Genomic DNA, 16,557 nt, shown 5'->3' with positions numbered 1-16,557 from the left:
CACACATCAGTTTCCCACCCCCTAATACTGCCAATGTGTATTAGTACGGACGACCAGCTAAACTGAAAGCAATGTGGAGTGCTGGGCTCGAACAGGCGAACCCAGCGTCTCCAGTATTCGTGGTGAGCGCCTTGCCCACTGCAATGCCTATATATTTTTTTTAAACTTTCTTTATTTCAGGAAGAAACATCAATTGAACATTTCAATTTGACATATTATACATTTTCCCTCTTTTTTTCTTTTTTTTTCTCCCTTCTTTCCCCTCCCTCATGCCCACCCCTTCCACCCATGGAGGTTGACAACAAACATATCTGCATCACATTTAAATAGATATATAGACAAGTTATTTAGCATAGATGCGGCTGGAGAAGAAAAACAATAAAAGAAAAAATCATTTCACTTTTTATCCCTGCCCCTTCTTATAGTATAATTCCTGTTCATTCTTGAGCATTTCGATCATATGCAGTTATGTCCCCTGATCCTCCCTCCCTCCCTCCTCCAATTATACCCCCCCCCCCGGGATCTCATTCACACCCATTCATACCAGGACAGGGAGGGGGGAGGGTGGGGGGGGGGAACAATAAACAATAAAAAAAATGGGAATATAATAATAGTAAACGGTAGGAGAATTAAGGGTATAACGCTCTATTCTTTCTCATTTTCTTCACTGATAGTCAGGGGTATCGATGTGTTGCAAAAATGGTTGACAGGTCGCATGGAATACGGGAGCCCTTTAGAGAGAATCTGAATCGTTCAAGCCTAATGCAGTGTAGTATCTTGTGTATCCATCTATTGTGAGTAGGTGGACATGGGTGTATCCATTTAAAGAGAATAAGCCTCCTAGCGAGGAGAGTGGTGAACGCCATAACTTGCTTTGCAGCCTTCGATGTAGGGGTATTCTGAATTCCGAAAAGGGCAGTGAGCGGGTCGGGGTCTAATATAGTACCTAGGACTTTACCCAGTGTATTAAATATTGCAGTCCAGAACTCTGTGAGTTTGGGGGCACGTCCAGAACATGTGCATATAATCCGCTGGTGATTGTTTACATCTATTGCATGCATCTGATCTACCCGGGTATATCTTTGCTAACCTCGCGTTGGTGTAGTGGACCCTATGCAGGATCTTACACTGCAGCAGGCTGTGTCTTGCACATATAGAGGAGGTGTGTACAAGGGTCTAATATGTGATCCCACTGCTCATCTGTGATGGTAATTTCCAGGTCCCGATCCCAGTTGGCTTTTAGAGAGTCTAAACAAGTTGAGTCTATCCAAAATATTTTGTCACATATAATTGACACGAGCCCTCTTCGCCCAGTGCTGAGCGATAGGAGGGGATTGCTCCTTGAGTCTGGAGGACGGCCAGGAAATTGTGGGAATTGATTCTGAACAAAATGCCTGATCTGAAAGAAGCGGAAAAGGTGGGAGTTTGGGAGACCAAATCTTTTTGATAATTCTGCAAAGGAGGAGAACACACCTCCGACGTAGAGGTTTGCCCAGATTCTGAATACAGGATCGGAGCAGGATGGTAGGAATAGGTGATTGTGAGAGATTGGAGTTATCCCTGAAGGAGTGTGTAGACCAAATAGTTTCCTAAACTGATTCCAGATTTTCAAAGTATCAGTTATTATTTGGTTCCAAGCCACTTGCTTAATTGGGATTGAGATGGGCAATTGGGATGTTACCACAGACCAGAGTGAGTGTTTTGAGGAGGACATTTCCATCTGAGCCCATTGGGGTTGGTCTTCTTCCTCCCCTCTAGTCCCTCCAATAAAGGAGTTTGTTAATATTACATGCCCAGTAGTAATAGCGAAGATTGGGCAATGCCAGATCTCCCTCTGACTTGGGAAGTTGCATGACTGTCCTCTTAATACGTGCTCGCTGCTCCAACACGCCCGGGGTATAATCCTCATAGAAAGCTATTTGTTTACCGTTGTACTGCATCTCTGCCCTTCTCTTTCTGGCCTCACGGATCACCCGTTCTTTGGTTTGATAATTATGGAACCTGATGATGACGGGCCTAGGCTTTTCACCTAGCTTCGGTTTAGCTGCTAGCGATCTGTGGGCACGGTCCAATTCCGGAGGGGTAGGGAGGGTTTCTGCACCCAAAACCTGGGATAGAAGGGTGGCGAAGAAGGTTGTTGGTCGCGGGCCCTCAATTAGTTCTGGGAGTCCAATGATCCGGAGATTGTTCCGTCGCCCACGAGCCTCGAGGTCCTCCGCTTTAGCTTTAAGCTTAGCATGGCTAGCAGTCAATTCGGCACACGTAGCTTCCAGCGCCACCATTCTGTTGCTTACAGAGTCCGCATTCGCCTCCAGGGACTCGACACGCTGTCTGTTGTCGGTCACATCGGCTTGAATTTGGTCCAGCTTATTTACCAGAGTAGCAATGGCCGTCTTAAACTCGGAAGTGATAGCCTCTTTGTGTGCCTTAAGCAGGGTAGCTAGCCAGGCCTTGCTGACGCTGTCGTCGGTTTCATCCTCTTTTGGCACATTGTCCTTTTTTGGTTTTGGAATCCTGGATGTCATCTTGTGAAGCCAAATAGTTACTTAGCTGTATCGTTACTTATGTATACAAAATTGTGAAGGTTTGGAGTTTTAAAACACAGAATAAAAAAAAACATGAGGGAGAGAGGGAACACACGTCTCCACCAATGCCTATGTTGCCTCTGTTATGGTTTGTAACCGACCCCAATCGCACAACACAAGACAGGTATGAGAGTAAGCCAAAACTGGGCATTTATTCATTACATAACAAAAGGCGGCACTGTCCCTTTAAGGGAGAACACAAAAACACCAGAGTCAAAGAAATAGGGAAATTGCGGCACTGTGCCTTTAAGAGGCGAACAGGCTAAGGGACTAAGGCTAAGGGACAGGGCCAGGGCTAAAAGTCAAGGACCAGGACCAGGGGCACTGGAGAGGGGGACAGGGACAGAGGCCCGGAGAGGCGGGCTGGAGACAGGGACAGAGAACAGGGTAAGGCCTTGGACAGGGCGAGGGCCAGAGCTGCTTACAGGCAGTGTTGGGAAAGTTCACTTTCTACATGAACTAGTTCAGTTCACAGTTAAATTTTTTTTAAATGAACTAGTTCAGTTCATAGTTCATAATTCAAAATGTTGAACTAAAGTTCATGGTTTCAAAAATGAACTAATTTAGTTCTTTTTAGATTTTTTATTATAGATAAATAGTGGGGCCCACACCTCCTGAAAGGAAGCGTTGTTGCCTCTATGCATTGCACAGTGTCTTTCATGGGGTAGCAGCACACCGAAGATCTCTCTATACCACATTTGTAAAAATGGAGGCTTATCCTTAATCCAGTTTATCAGAATGCATTTCCGGGCTGAAAGTAGAAGTTTATCAAATAGTTTGAATTGTAAACTATTTTAAATGCATACGACGACGTCTAGAGTCTGACTCTACTGAGCGAGTGCTGCTGCTGCTGCAGCGCCTCTCGGCTTCTGCGCGCAGATTCTGCTGTAAGCCTGTTCCACTGCTTGTTGTGAGGAGGAGTCTGATGATGTAGCAGGGGGTGACAGGCACGTTGCCAGATCGGGTCGTTTTACGCATCATTTTTGTCCTGTTTACAGTGTGTTTTAACTGAGTTTTCGGCTGAAATGCATATGAAATATGGCACATCTTTGAACGCCGTTATAACAGAGTGCTGATAATGAACGCACTTTTGAACTCCGTTACACAGGGCTGAGAATGAACGCGTTCTCAATTACGTTCATTTAGCGGATATACAGTATGTTCAGTTCAAGTTCGCCCAAAATACGAACGCGTTCATGAACGATCGTTCATTGAACGCGTTCAGGTACATCACTGCTTACAGGGATGAGGAAAATGTTCCGACGGCGGAGGCCTGGCACGGGAACAGGGGCCCGACAGCGGAGGCCTGGCAAGGAGATCCTCCTCGGAAGCTGCAGACGGGCAGCGCAGAACACCGGGGTCCCAGGGGACCGGGGCGAAGAGACGCATCCTCCCGTGGAACTAGGAAGCGATGCGCGCCGGCTTGACGTCTGGAGTGGGAGCGCGCCGGCTTGACGTCTGGAGTGGGAGCGCGCCGGCGTGACGTCTGGAGTGGGAACACCACTCCAGGCCTGGCACGGAGATCCCCCTCGGATGCTGCAGACGGGCAGCGCAGAACACAGGGGTCCCAGGGGACCGGGGCGAAGAGACGCATCCTCCCGTGGAATTAGGAAGCGATGCGCGCCGGCTTGACGTCTGGAGTGGGAACACTGGAAAACCTCCCGTAGAGAATTAGAGAGCGTAGACGGCATCCCACTCCAGGCAAACGGCGACAGGTGGTGAAGTACAGGGGTGGCACGACGTCTCACGCCGGAGATGCGGCAGTAGATTGTAGTAACAAGAACGACCCGACCAGGACTGGAGGGAGGTCCAGGTATTTAAAGCCCTCTGGGGCGCTAATCATAAACTATGACAGCTGCAAAAGGTAGTCCAAGGGTGGGGGCTGGTGAAGAGTAGAGGAGAGTAAAACATTGCAAGGGTGGGGGCTGTTGAGGAGAGTAGACAGGGAAAGTCCAAAGGTGGGGGCTGGTGAGGTGAGGAGAATGGAATTAAAGGTCCAGGGAACAGGCGAATCCTCACAGTACCTCCCCCTCCACGGGAGCCACCGGGCGACCGAAAAAATCAGACAGCGGGGCAGGGGACATGACAAAGCAACAAACAAAAAAAAACTGGGCCATGCTAGCAGGGGAAGCTACACCTAAAGTGGGGCTAGCAGAGGGACTGGGTAGCTGCCAGAGCATTGCTAGCTACAGGGCCTATGCTAGCTGTACTGCTACCTTAGCATAGAGGCTGCGCTAGCTGCCGGAGCTAGGCTAGCAGACAGGGCTGGACTAGCAAAGGAGAACAAGCTAGCTGGAAGGACAGTCCTAGCTGTGGGGAACAGGGTAGCTAACAGGGGAGCTAACGAGGCTAAACAGGGGAGTCAACAGGGGAACTAACAGGGGAAATAACAGGGGAACTAGAGGGAGCTAGAGGGAACTAGAGTGGGTTAGAGGGAACTAGAGGGAACTAACAGGGGCTAACTCACATACACTGTCTGTGCTGGCTGGGGTCGTCGACGGGTCGGGTCGTACTGTTATGGTTTGTAACCGACCCCAATCGCACAACACAAGACAGGTATGAGAGTAAGCCAAAACTGGGCATTTATTCATTACATAACAAAAGGCGGCACTGTCCCTTTAAGGGAGAACACAAAAACACCAGAGTCAAAGAAATAGGGAAATTGCGGCACTGTGCCTTTAAGAGGCGAACAGGCTAAGGGACTAAGGCTAAGGGACAGGGCCAGGGCTAAAAGTCAAGGACCAGGACCAGGGGCACTGGAGAGGGGGACAGGGACAGAGGCCCGGAGAGGCGGGCTGGAGACAGGGACAGAGAACAGGGTAAGGCCTTGGACAGGGCGAGGGCCAGAGCTGCTTACAGAGATGAGGAAAAGGTTCCGACGGCGGAGGCCTGGCACGGGAACAGGGGCCCGACAGCGGAGGCCTGGCAAGGAGATCCTCCTCGGAAGCTGCAGACGGGTAGCGCAGAACACCGGGGTCCCAGGGGACCCGGGCGAAGAGACGCATCCTCCCGTGGAACTAGGAAGCGATGCGCGCCGGCTTGACGTCTGGAGTGGGAGCGTGCCGGCTTGACGTCTGGAGTGGGAGCGCGCCGGCTTGACGTCTGGAGTGGGAACACCACTCCAGGCCTGGCACGGAGATCCCCCTCGGATGCTGCAGATGGGCAGCGCAGAACACAGGGGTCCCAGGGGACCGGGGCGAAGAGACGCATCCTCCCGTGGAATTAGGAAGCAATGCGCGCCGGCTTGACGTCTGGAGTGGGAACACTGGAAAACCTCCCGTAGAGAATTAGAGAGCGTAGACGGCGTCCCACTCCAGGCAAACGGCGACAGGTGGTGAAGTACAGGGGTGGCACGACGTCTCACGCCGGAGACGCGGCAGTAGATTGTAGTAACAAGAACGACCCGACCAGGACTGGAGGGAGGTCCAGGTATTTAAAGCCCTCTGGGGCGTTAATCATAAACTATGACAGCTGCGAAAGGTAGTCCAAGGGTGGGGGCTGGTGAAGAGTAGAGGAGAGTAAAACATCGCAAGGGTGGGGGCTGTTGAGGAGAGTAGACAGGGAAAGTCCAAAGGTGGGGGCTGGTGAGGTGAGGAGAATGGAATTAAAGGTCCAGGGAACAGGCGAATCCTCACAGCCTCTCTGCAGAGAGAAGACCAATTAGTGATTATAGATCAACAAGGTATTCATTCATATTTCATTTGTGCAGTGCCTTTTTACAATGGATTATTCTAGGGATAAATGATGACTTGAAGTCTGACAAAGAAACATATGAGTGTTAATTTGAAACAATTTGAACAATATAATCTCAAATGTATGATGATGTATACAAATAGGCGCATTACAGGCGCAAATAGGCGCATTACACATGACCTAAAGGCACCGACAACTACCGTCCTTGACTGGGACCGTCCACTGCACTCAAATATACGTCATACGCAGGGGTGTAAAGTACTTGAGTAATTGTATTTCGTTACAATACTTAAGTACTGTTTTTGGGGATTTGTAATTTACTCAAGTATTATTAGGTTTGTATACTTTGTACTTTTACTCAATTACATTTCAGAGAAAAAAAACATACTTTTTACTCCTTACATTTAAAATGCAGACGTACAAAGTACAAATCTCGCAGGTCCAACTATTTTAATTAGTATATTTGTTTCTCTAGCCAAACTAACGTTAACGTTATTAATCCTGTGGCCGCACTTTATTTAAAAACAGCCAATCAAATCCCCATCAATGGAAAATTAACCCGCTCATACCCATGCTGATTGGTCCTTGTGCAAGACTAGAAAGTGGGGATCTTTGGTTAAACACCTGCTATCAGAAGAATAGACAGTCAGAGTGACAAGTTACAGAAGATGGCCACAAACTGGACGAGGACGAAACGGAACATTTCATTGCCCCGGAATAATTTTTTTTTTAACTTTAACTTTTTAGTACTTAAGTACATTCAAAAGTAGAAACTTTTTTAGCGAGATACACTGACTTTTACTTAAGTAAAGTAAAAATTTAGATTTTGAGACGGTACCCATACTTTCACTTAAGTATAATTTATGGGTACTTTTTACACCCCTGGTCATACATCATATAAATGAAAGCCCTACTTATCTCGGAGCTTAGGACGGACTTACGCCCACCCTTCGTCTCAAGGAATCACTCCTTAACATCTGCGATCAATAGACGCGCTTCTCCTTTCTTCTCATCCCCTCTTCATCACCTCCTCATCCCCTCTTCAACCCCGGCACAAAGCGGAACCGCGGCGGGCCCAAACATCCTTATCAATTAGGAGTGGAGCCAACACTCAGGCCTGAAGAGATCCAATGAATTATGCAGAGGAAGAACGAGGGGGAGGTTGAATGAAACTCCTTGACAAGAATTAATGGGGGGTGATTTTGCATCATATATCATATGCGTACGAGGGGGGGGGGGGCGGGACCAAAGGAGTGCCGGGGGGTTGAGAAGCGGAGGGAGAGCCGGCGGGGTCAGGCGGCTCACAGACTCCCTCATTGTTGCCCAGGCGCTGAAGGAAGCACCACGCCACCACACCCCCAGAACCCCCCCGAGACCCCCCCCCACCTCACCACCACACCCCCAGAACCCCCCGAGACCCCCCCACCTCACCAACTCTATACCACTAGTTCATCGCTCTGCAGCCTGGGGACAATGACCCATTCTTACCCCTATTACAATATTAGATCGCCCCAACGAGGAGAGTGAGGGAGAGAGAGAGAGAGAGAGAGAGAGAGGGAGAGGGAGAGAGAGCAGCAAGAGAGAGAGCACCAACGAGAGAGAGAGAGCAGCAAGTGAGAGAGCAGCAAGAGATATATGGAGAGAGAGGAGCAAGAGAGAGAAAGAGAGATCAGCAAAGAGAGAGAGCAGCAAGAGAGAGAGAGGGAGAGAGATAGAGAGAGAGGAAGAGGGAGAGAGAGAGAGAGATAGAGAGAGAGAGAGAGAGAGAGAGAGAGGGGAGGGAGAGAGAGGGAGGGAGATAGAGAGAACAGCAAGAGAGAGAGCAGCAAAGAGAGAGAGTGAGCAGCAAAGAGAGAGAGAAGCAAAGAGAGATAGAGCAGCAAGAGAGAGAGACAAAGAGAGACAGAGAGAGAGAGAGAGAGAGAGAGAGAGAGAGAGAGAGAGAGAGAGAGAGAGAGAGAGAGAGAGAGAGAGAGAGAGAGAGAGAGAGAGAGAGGGGTTTGGGCTCAAGCTGAAAAAAGAACTCTCGTACGATGATGGGGAAACATTCTGGGATTTTATGCCCGTACTGGGTCGCTATGGCGACGTCTGAGAGCGGGGACATCTGGATGTGGCGGACATGGGGAGAGAGAGAGAGAGAGAGAGAGAGAGAGAGAGAGAGAGAGAGAGAGAGAGAGAGAGAGAGAGAGAGAGAGAGAGAGAGAGAGAGAGAGAGAGAATGAGGGATTCCAGCTAGGAGGCTGAAAGGGACGAGAGTCCATGAAAGTGGTATTGTATGAGTCAATAATATCAGTGCCCCCAACCCCACCCTGTTTCTAAGGGGAATGGCATAGAGATTGATTTCAATAAAAGCCTTCTTTAAAACCTCTAATAGAGTTAAAGATTAAGATCATTTGCACATATTGCGCGAGTGAGTCGGTTTTGCGATCAAACGTGAAAGTTGGCGCAGACACTTCGCAGAGGGGTAGAGAGACCGCTGGTACCAAAAGTCGTGGCGATGCCGACAATGTGTGGGTATGACGGTTGGAAAAAAGAGCAGCGGACATGTATCTTAACCTCCACGATACTCATACATACAGAGTGTAGCAATACATGTAAATGTCAGTGTTGCTTTAAAGGCCCCACGAAATCAAAATAGATGTTTATGTTCTTATGTAGGTATTCTTAATGGTATTTTAGAGTTTGTAATTTCCTGGAAAACGATAAAGAAAGTTGATGAGTCTTCCTGCACACGAAGCATGTACTAATTTTGTGTCCAATGAAATGCCTTCCAGAATGACATTTACAGCACATTGTAACTAAGCTAGCACATGGTCTCTTTAACTCAAATGAAAACAATTTCAATGTTAGCTAGCAAAGTACTAATGTTGCTAACGTACGTCGCTAACATTAGCTTGTTAGCTAATGGGTCGACCGTAATGCACATTCAGCGCTATTGGTTACTGTAAACATCAATCAATATCCACGACAGGTCCCTCCCTAGCTTCCTGTTTTTACAGGTAACGCGTAAATATGTGGAATCAAATAGCGTTCTGCTTGCCGTTTCATGGAGACTTTAAGATAGGGTGACCATATTTTGATTTCCAAAAAAGAGGACATGCTGGCCCCAGCCTCGAGATACTTAATGATACTTTGCACAATCGAAGCGGGCATGGCCACCTTCATTTCACTATGTCTTGTGTATGTATGTGATGAATAAACCTCTTGAATCTTGAATATCTACTCAAAGTTTACTCAAAGATGCCTTTATTGTTTTAACTGTTATGGGAACAGAGGAACGGGACCCAAATAAGAGAGTGAAACAGTCCAACAGTTTAAACGCTAAAACAAGCGTGTATTTATTTTTACAAACAGAGATAAATTCAACAATACGAAAAAATGTACAAGGCATACAAACAATGAGCGGTGGAAATGTAGTGTCAGCAGGTCGGGACCTGGGTTATGAGGTGTGTGTTAAAACCCGAAGTATGTGTGATGTAGCAGACTATGTGTGTGTACTTATTATGTAAATAAAGTCTTACCGTGTTGAAAAGATGTAGTGGAACATGTGGCCTCGGCCACGCTGGGGCGAAACAATAACTGATTCCCGAGAGGGAAAATAACACGAGGGACTTGGCGAGGCAGGGGGGAGAAAATAACAAGGGAATTAACAGGCGGATGAACGCGACGAGTATCCGAGACGGCGTCTTCCAAAACTACATGAAAGAGAGAAAAAGAGACACGATATTAGTTGACCAGTAAACATCTACCCACACTGGAGGGGGAGAAGAAAACGAGGTCAGGGTTACAAGCATTTGAACACGCACATCAAAACAACGAGGTTAGGTAGCAGACAAATAAATGACAACAATCAACGAGAACTAAGTTAGACAGAAATGTCAAAAGGAAATAATTAAGGCGCAACAAACCTACTGTTCCTACAGAACGAACTTACATCGACTGCTGGGGCTGGTCAGATGTTTATAGTCCGGGAAGAGGCAGCATTCTCTAATTGCTCGAGAGACGTACGCCTCGGGGTCGTGTCAACGCGCCACGCTTCCTCAGGGGGGAGCCAACAGGCTGAGGTACCTGCTCAAAAGCAGCCCTCACAACATTAACCTCTTAACATGCACCCAGAAAAGCGGCAATTTTTTTTTACTTGAACTTGAGGACTGCATACTTTTTTTGCAAAGCTTATCTTTATACGTTATGCTTATAGCACATGCATAAGCCTGGTCTCTTTTGAAAGATAATGTTCTGAAGTTTCGTACACAATAAAGAAAAATCACTTTTAGTGCTAATGAGTAACATAGGGCTGAACATGAGTTGAACTTGAACTTGTGTACTCACGTTTTTGTGTAGTAGTTGCAATATTCCAAAATAATATATATATATATTTTTTGTATAAGCTGGAAAACACCGCAAATCCATAGCCTGAAGTATTATCCAAATGTTATAAAAATCCATTCAGAAATGAGTCTTCTTATAAACTAGAGACATCCGGGTAAACCGTGTGCCAAGAAAAAAGGTCTCCATCTCTCTATTTCCTCATCCAAGTAAATTAATTCAGAATTTTTATCACTTGATCCTGTCTTCGCTTGTCAATTTTCACCTAGATCCCTGATTCGCACACCCCCACGTGGGATATCACTGGAAAGCTATACACTCATTGTTGGCTACAAGTTACAATCATTTTCGCAATCGGCGGATGGTTGACTTCTGGAGCCTCGGGAGTCCGGGGTGATAATCTGGCGCGCCGCGTAAAAAGTTGCACGCCTGACATATCGGCATGTAACTCGAGAACCGAGGCACGGATTTTGGCGATTCAGATGGCATTCGAACGGCAACAAATAGTGCTTTAATTCTGTAATTTATATGTTCGGCGAAAAATGAAGTCCTGAGCCTTCAGATGCTCGCAAAGGGCCGTGAAACTGAAACTGAAACTGAAAAACAATGAAACAAAAGAGCAAAAGAGGACGTTTGGTCACCCTACTTTAAGAGAGCTGTTCAGGGGGAGGAGTTTTGGGGTCTCAGTGAGAATGCTTGAGAGTTTTTGGCAGAGTTCTGGAGTAAGAAGAGAGAAGGAGAGCTCAGTTTTTGTACCAAAGTATCCATCTGATATTAACTCATTCAGTGCCAGCTATTATCCTCATCCTGTAGTCAATGGGCCACGCTAAAAGATAGGCATTTTCACTGTGCATCACGATGTTTGCAGAGCTATATCTATATTCTATATTATCGCTATGGAGACAATACTATGGCTCATTTGACAGTCACTATCTCTCGTCCAACATGTAAAAAATAGTGAATTCTTTCATGTATACGTTCGTGTGTTATCCCGTGGTGAATATTGTATAGTTTCAGAGTGCTCCGGGCTAATTCCTGGAAACTGTGTTATGGAGCGCTATGTGAATTTTGCTAAAGTCGTTCGCGTTGCTCGTTTTTTGATGCTCTGATCGTCAGCAAAGGCACGTTTTTAATACTACATACGTTGATCGTTGCGATCGATGTGAAATCATTGTTGGATCAAACTAGGATTGATGTCATATAGTCCTTACCTTTACTAGGAGTTATCCCAAAATGAATATTCCAATTGTCTGATCGCAATTTCCAGTATTGATGTCCCTGACATGAAATGGCACAAAATAAGCATCAAGTGTGCTAAACGCATTCCAAGTTGCTCGAATGAACCGCTTCACTTGCCCGGGTCCAAATTCTCCGCCCAGATTATATAAAATTTAACACACAGTGTGAAATAAGGTTTGAAAGGGTAGGCGATACTGCCACCTAGCAGGATTCGGCCGGCATTGCACTCTCAAGGTCTCATAATGAGTTCCAATGGTAACACAGAGGTCCGTGAGATAGGATATTAAAAAAAAAAAGAAAAAAAAGATCTAAAAACGTTACGTTTTTTAAAAGTTTTTGGCACAGTTGGCGAGCAAATCCGTTATATTACATGATTGGCGCTGAAAGTGTTAAGGATATCATCACCCTGGCCGCTCGCCATTGTAATCGCGTATCAGCATGTACAGTAGGGATAAATACCCACAACAAAGTTATAATGGATCTCCCTTCGGCTTTCTGGTAGCTCAGCTAAACTAATCCAGGAGTGGATAATAACGAGTGTGGTTCTAATATGTACAGTAGTACCCCTGCCCACATGTGTTGTCTGCAGTGTAGTACCCCTGCAGCAGTTTGGGATGTAGTGCCTTGCTGAGCGGCACCTTGGCAGCGATGAAGACATAACACATCTCAGCTTTTAGTCGTTAGCTCACAGCTGGAATACACCCGCCCTATCGGTGCCAGGGATTATAGGACTGCCTTGACTAATAAATGTCTGGCATCGAATAACAACATGTCTAATGGTAGCTCGAGCAAGCGTCATATTTCAGCAAATACATAGTTGTCTGGTAAATGCCTCGTCAAAAAGTATTAATCATCTGTGTTCAGAGATGGTGTAGTGGTTAAGACCCCCTCCACCTCTGGAACCACATGTACCCCTGCTGGCCTGGGATCAGATCCCTCCAGAACCTTCTCTCCTGTGTCTCCCCTACTCTGTCTCCCTCTCAGCCTTCCTACTGTCTCAATAAAGAACCTTCTCTCCTGTGTCTCCTCTACTCTGTCTCCCTCTCAGCCTTCCTACTGTCTCAATAAAGAACCTTCTCTCCTGTGTGTCCTCTACCTGTCTCCCTCTCAGCCTTCCTACTGTCTCAATAAAGAACCTCCTCTCTTGTATCTCCTCTACTCTGTCTCCCTCTCAGCCTTCCTACTGTCTCAATAAAGAACCTTCTCTCCTGTGTCTCCTCTACTCTGTCTCCTTCTCAGCCTTCCTACTGTCTCAATACAGAACCTTATCTCCTGTGTCTCCTCTACTCTGTCTCCCTCTCAGCCTTCCTACTGTCTCAATAAAGAACCTTCTCTCCCGTGTCTCCTCTACTCTGTCTCCCTCTCAACCTTCCTACTGTCTCAGTAAAGAACCTTCTCTCTGGTATCTCCTCTACTCTGTCTCCCTCTCAGCCTTCCTACTGTCTCAATAAAGAACTTTCTCTCCTGTGTCTCCTCTACTCTGTCTCCCTCTCAGCCTTTCTACTGTCTCAGTAAAGAACCTTCTCTCTGGTATCTCCTCTACTCTGTCTCCCTCTCAGCCTTCCTACTGTCTCAATTAAGAACTTTCTCTCCTGTGTCTCCTCTACTCTGTCTCCCTCTCAGCCTTCCTACCGTCTCAATAAAGAACATTCTTTCCTGTGTCTCCTCTACTCTGTCTCCCTCTCAGCCTTCCTACTGTCTCAATAAAGAACCTTCTCTCCTGTGTCTCCTCTCATGTGTCTCCCTCTCAGCCTTCCTACTGTCTCAATAAAGAACCTTCTCTCCTGTGTCTCCTCTACTCTGTCTCCCTCTCAGCCTTCCTACTGTCTCAATAAAGAGCCTTCTCTCCTGTGTCTCCTCTACTCTGTCTCCCTCTCAGCCTTCCTACTGTCTCAATAAAGAACCTTCTCTCCTGTGTCTCTCCTACTCTGTCTCCCTCTCAGCCTTCCTACTGTCTCAATAAAGAACCGTCTCTCCTGTGTCTCCTCTACTCTGTCTCCCTCTCAACCTTCCTATTCTCTCAATAAAGAACCTTCTCTCCTGTGTCTCCCATACTCTGTCTCCCTCTCAGCCTTCCTACCGTCTCAATAAAGAACATTCTCTCCTGTGTCTCTCCTACTCTGTCTCCCTCTCAGCCTTCCTACTGTCTCAATAAAGAACCTTCTCTCCTGTCTCCCCTACTCTGTCTCCCTCTCAGCCTTCCTACTGTCTCAATAAATAACCTTCTCTCATGTGTCTCTCCTACTCTGTCTCCCTCTCAGCCTTCCTACTGTCTCAATAAAGAACCTTCTCTCCTGTGTCTCCTCTACTCTGTCTCCCTCTCAGCCTTCCTACTGTCTCAATAAAGAACCTTCTCTCCTGTGTCTCTCCTACTCTGTCTCCCTCTCAGCCTTCCTACTGTCTCAATAAAGAACCGTATCTCCTGTGTCTCCTCTACTCTGTCTCCCTCTCAACCTTCCTATTCTCTCAATAAAGAACCTTCTCTCCTGTGTCTCCCATACTCTGTCTCCCTCTCAGCCTTCCTACTGTCTCAATAAAGAACATTCTCCCCTGTGTCTCTCCTACTCTGTCTCCCTCTCAGCCTTCCTACTGTCTCAATAAAGAACCTTCTCTCCTGTCTCTCCTACTCTGTCTCAATCTCAGCCTTCCTACTGTCTCAATAAAGAACCATCTCTCCTGTGTCTTCTCTACTCTGTCTCCCTCTCAGCCTTCCTACTGTCTCAATAAAGAACCTTCTCTCATGTGTCTCTCCTACTCTGTCTCCCTCTCAGCCTTCCTACTGTCTCAATAAAGAACCTTCTCTCCTGTGTCTCCTCTACTCTGTCTCCCTCTCAGCCTTCCTATTGTCTCAATAAAGAACCTTCTCTCCTGTGTCTCTCCTACTCTGTCTCCCTCTCAGCCTTCCTACTGTCTCAATAAAGAACCTTCTCTCATGTGTCTCCTCTACTCTGTCTCCCTCTCAGCCTTCCTACTGTCTCAAGAAAATGTTCTCCTGTATTACGGTGCTTACTATTATGAGTATTACGGTGCTTACTATTACGATTATTATGGTGCTTGCTATTAGGAGTATTATGGTGCTTACTATTATGAGTATTACGGTGCTTACTATTATGAGTATTACGGTGCTTACTGTTAACTCATTGGATGCCACGCATTAGCCTCATCCTGTAGCCATTGCTGTAAACGGTGGAAGTTGCTCACCTTGTTTGCAGGGCTATAACTATTTAAATATTATAGCATATGCAATACTATGGCCCATTTGACATCGAGTATCTATCGTTCAAGATGTTAAAAAGGAATATTTTTTCCATCCATACATTCTCGTTTTATACCGTGGTGAATATAAGTATGGTTTTAGAGTGGTCTGGGGTAATTCCTGGGAGGCTAGTAATAGGCCGCGACGCATATTATACTTAATCCATTGGCATTTCGTCCCTATACACGCTACAATAAAAAATTCAAATGCTATGATCGTTATATTATGTTCCATCATGCATGCATGAAAGGGGGGGGGTCGTTCCTGATTAATTGATTGTCAATAACGCCATTCGTACAAGAGCATACGCTGATCAGGGCGATGGCAATGAAATAAAATGCACAACCAAGCTGAAATTGACGTTAAATTGCTCTTACCTGTGGCCGATGATATTCCAAAAAGAATATTCCAATTATTTGATTGCCATCTGCTAGATCGTATGTCCATTTGGCCCACGCCATAACCCCCCACAGCATAATGAATCCGGCGTCCTGAAAGCGATTCAATGCGATCGGGTGAATATCTTGATCCACGTTACAAGAAAACTCTGCCCGGATGACTTTCAATGACGCACAGCCACTACACAGAGTCAGAAAGTAAGTGCGACATTGGCCGCATACCACCAGGCGGCGGTATCGGACCGTTGCGATCTCAGACACATTTCCACAAAGTACCACAGCCTTCCAGGATGATTTATGAATGGAAATAGCGAATAAAAGAAATAACGAGTATACTCGTTGTTGGCGTCCAACGATTGGCGGGCTATAACGAGTATACTGGTCGATGGCGGGGAATGAGTTAAGATTATTACAGTGCTTACTATTAGGAGTATTATTCAGATTCAGATTCAGACAACTTTATTGATCCCGCGTGGGGCAATTCATATTGTAGCTTCACGAGTAACAAAAACAACAAACAACAAAAACAAAAACATCTCAATGACAGCACGGCAACAACAACATTCCATGCAATACACAAAGTAAAAACAGACAACTAAGTGTAAAAGGCTACTTAAAATGACTACTGTCTGTCTGTGTGCTTACTATTAAGATTATTATGGTGCTTACTCATGGGAGTAGCCAGCAGATCTGCAGAGGCTCAGAGGTGGTTTGTGTTTAAAGCTGGTGAGACTGTTTTCTATCAGATGGTTCAAGTGTCACTTTTTCCAGCCGGACTGGGTCAGAGCCTGAGGAGGAGCGGAGCGCTTCTGTTTCCACTGTGAGGAAGTTCACTTCTATCTTTAGAAACTGTAGAGACCAGAGTCCAGCAGGAACATCCACTGTCTCCTAGACCCTGTCCACACACACACACACACACACACACACACACACACACACACACACACACACACACACACACACACACACACACACACACACACACACACACACACACACACACACACACACACACACACACACACACACACACACACACACACACACACACACACACACA

Source organism: Notolepis coatsorum, assembly GCF_963971535.1.
Source record: "Notolepis coatsorum genome assembly, chromosome: 9".
NCBI classification, from domain to species: Eukaryota; Metazoa; Chordata; class Actinopteri; order Aulopiformes; family Paralepididae; genus Notolepis; species Notolepis coatsorum.
Note: the sequence above shows the minus strand (reverse complement) of the source record.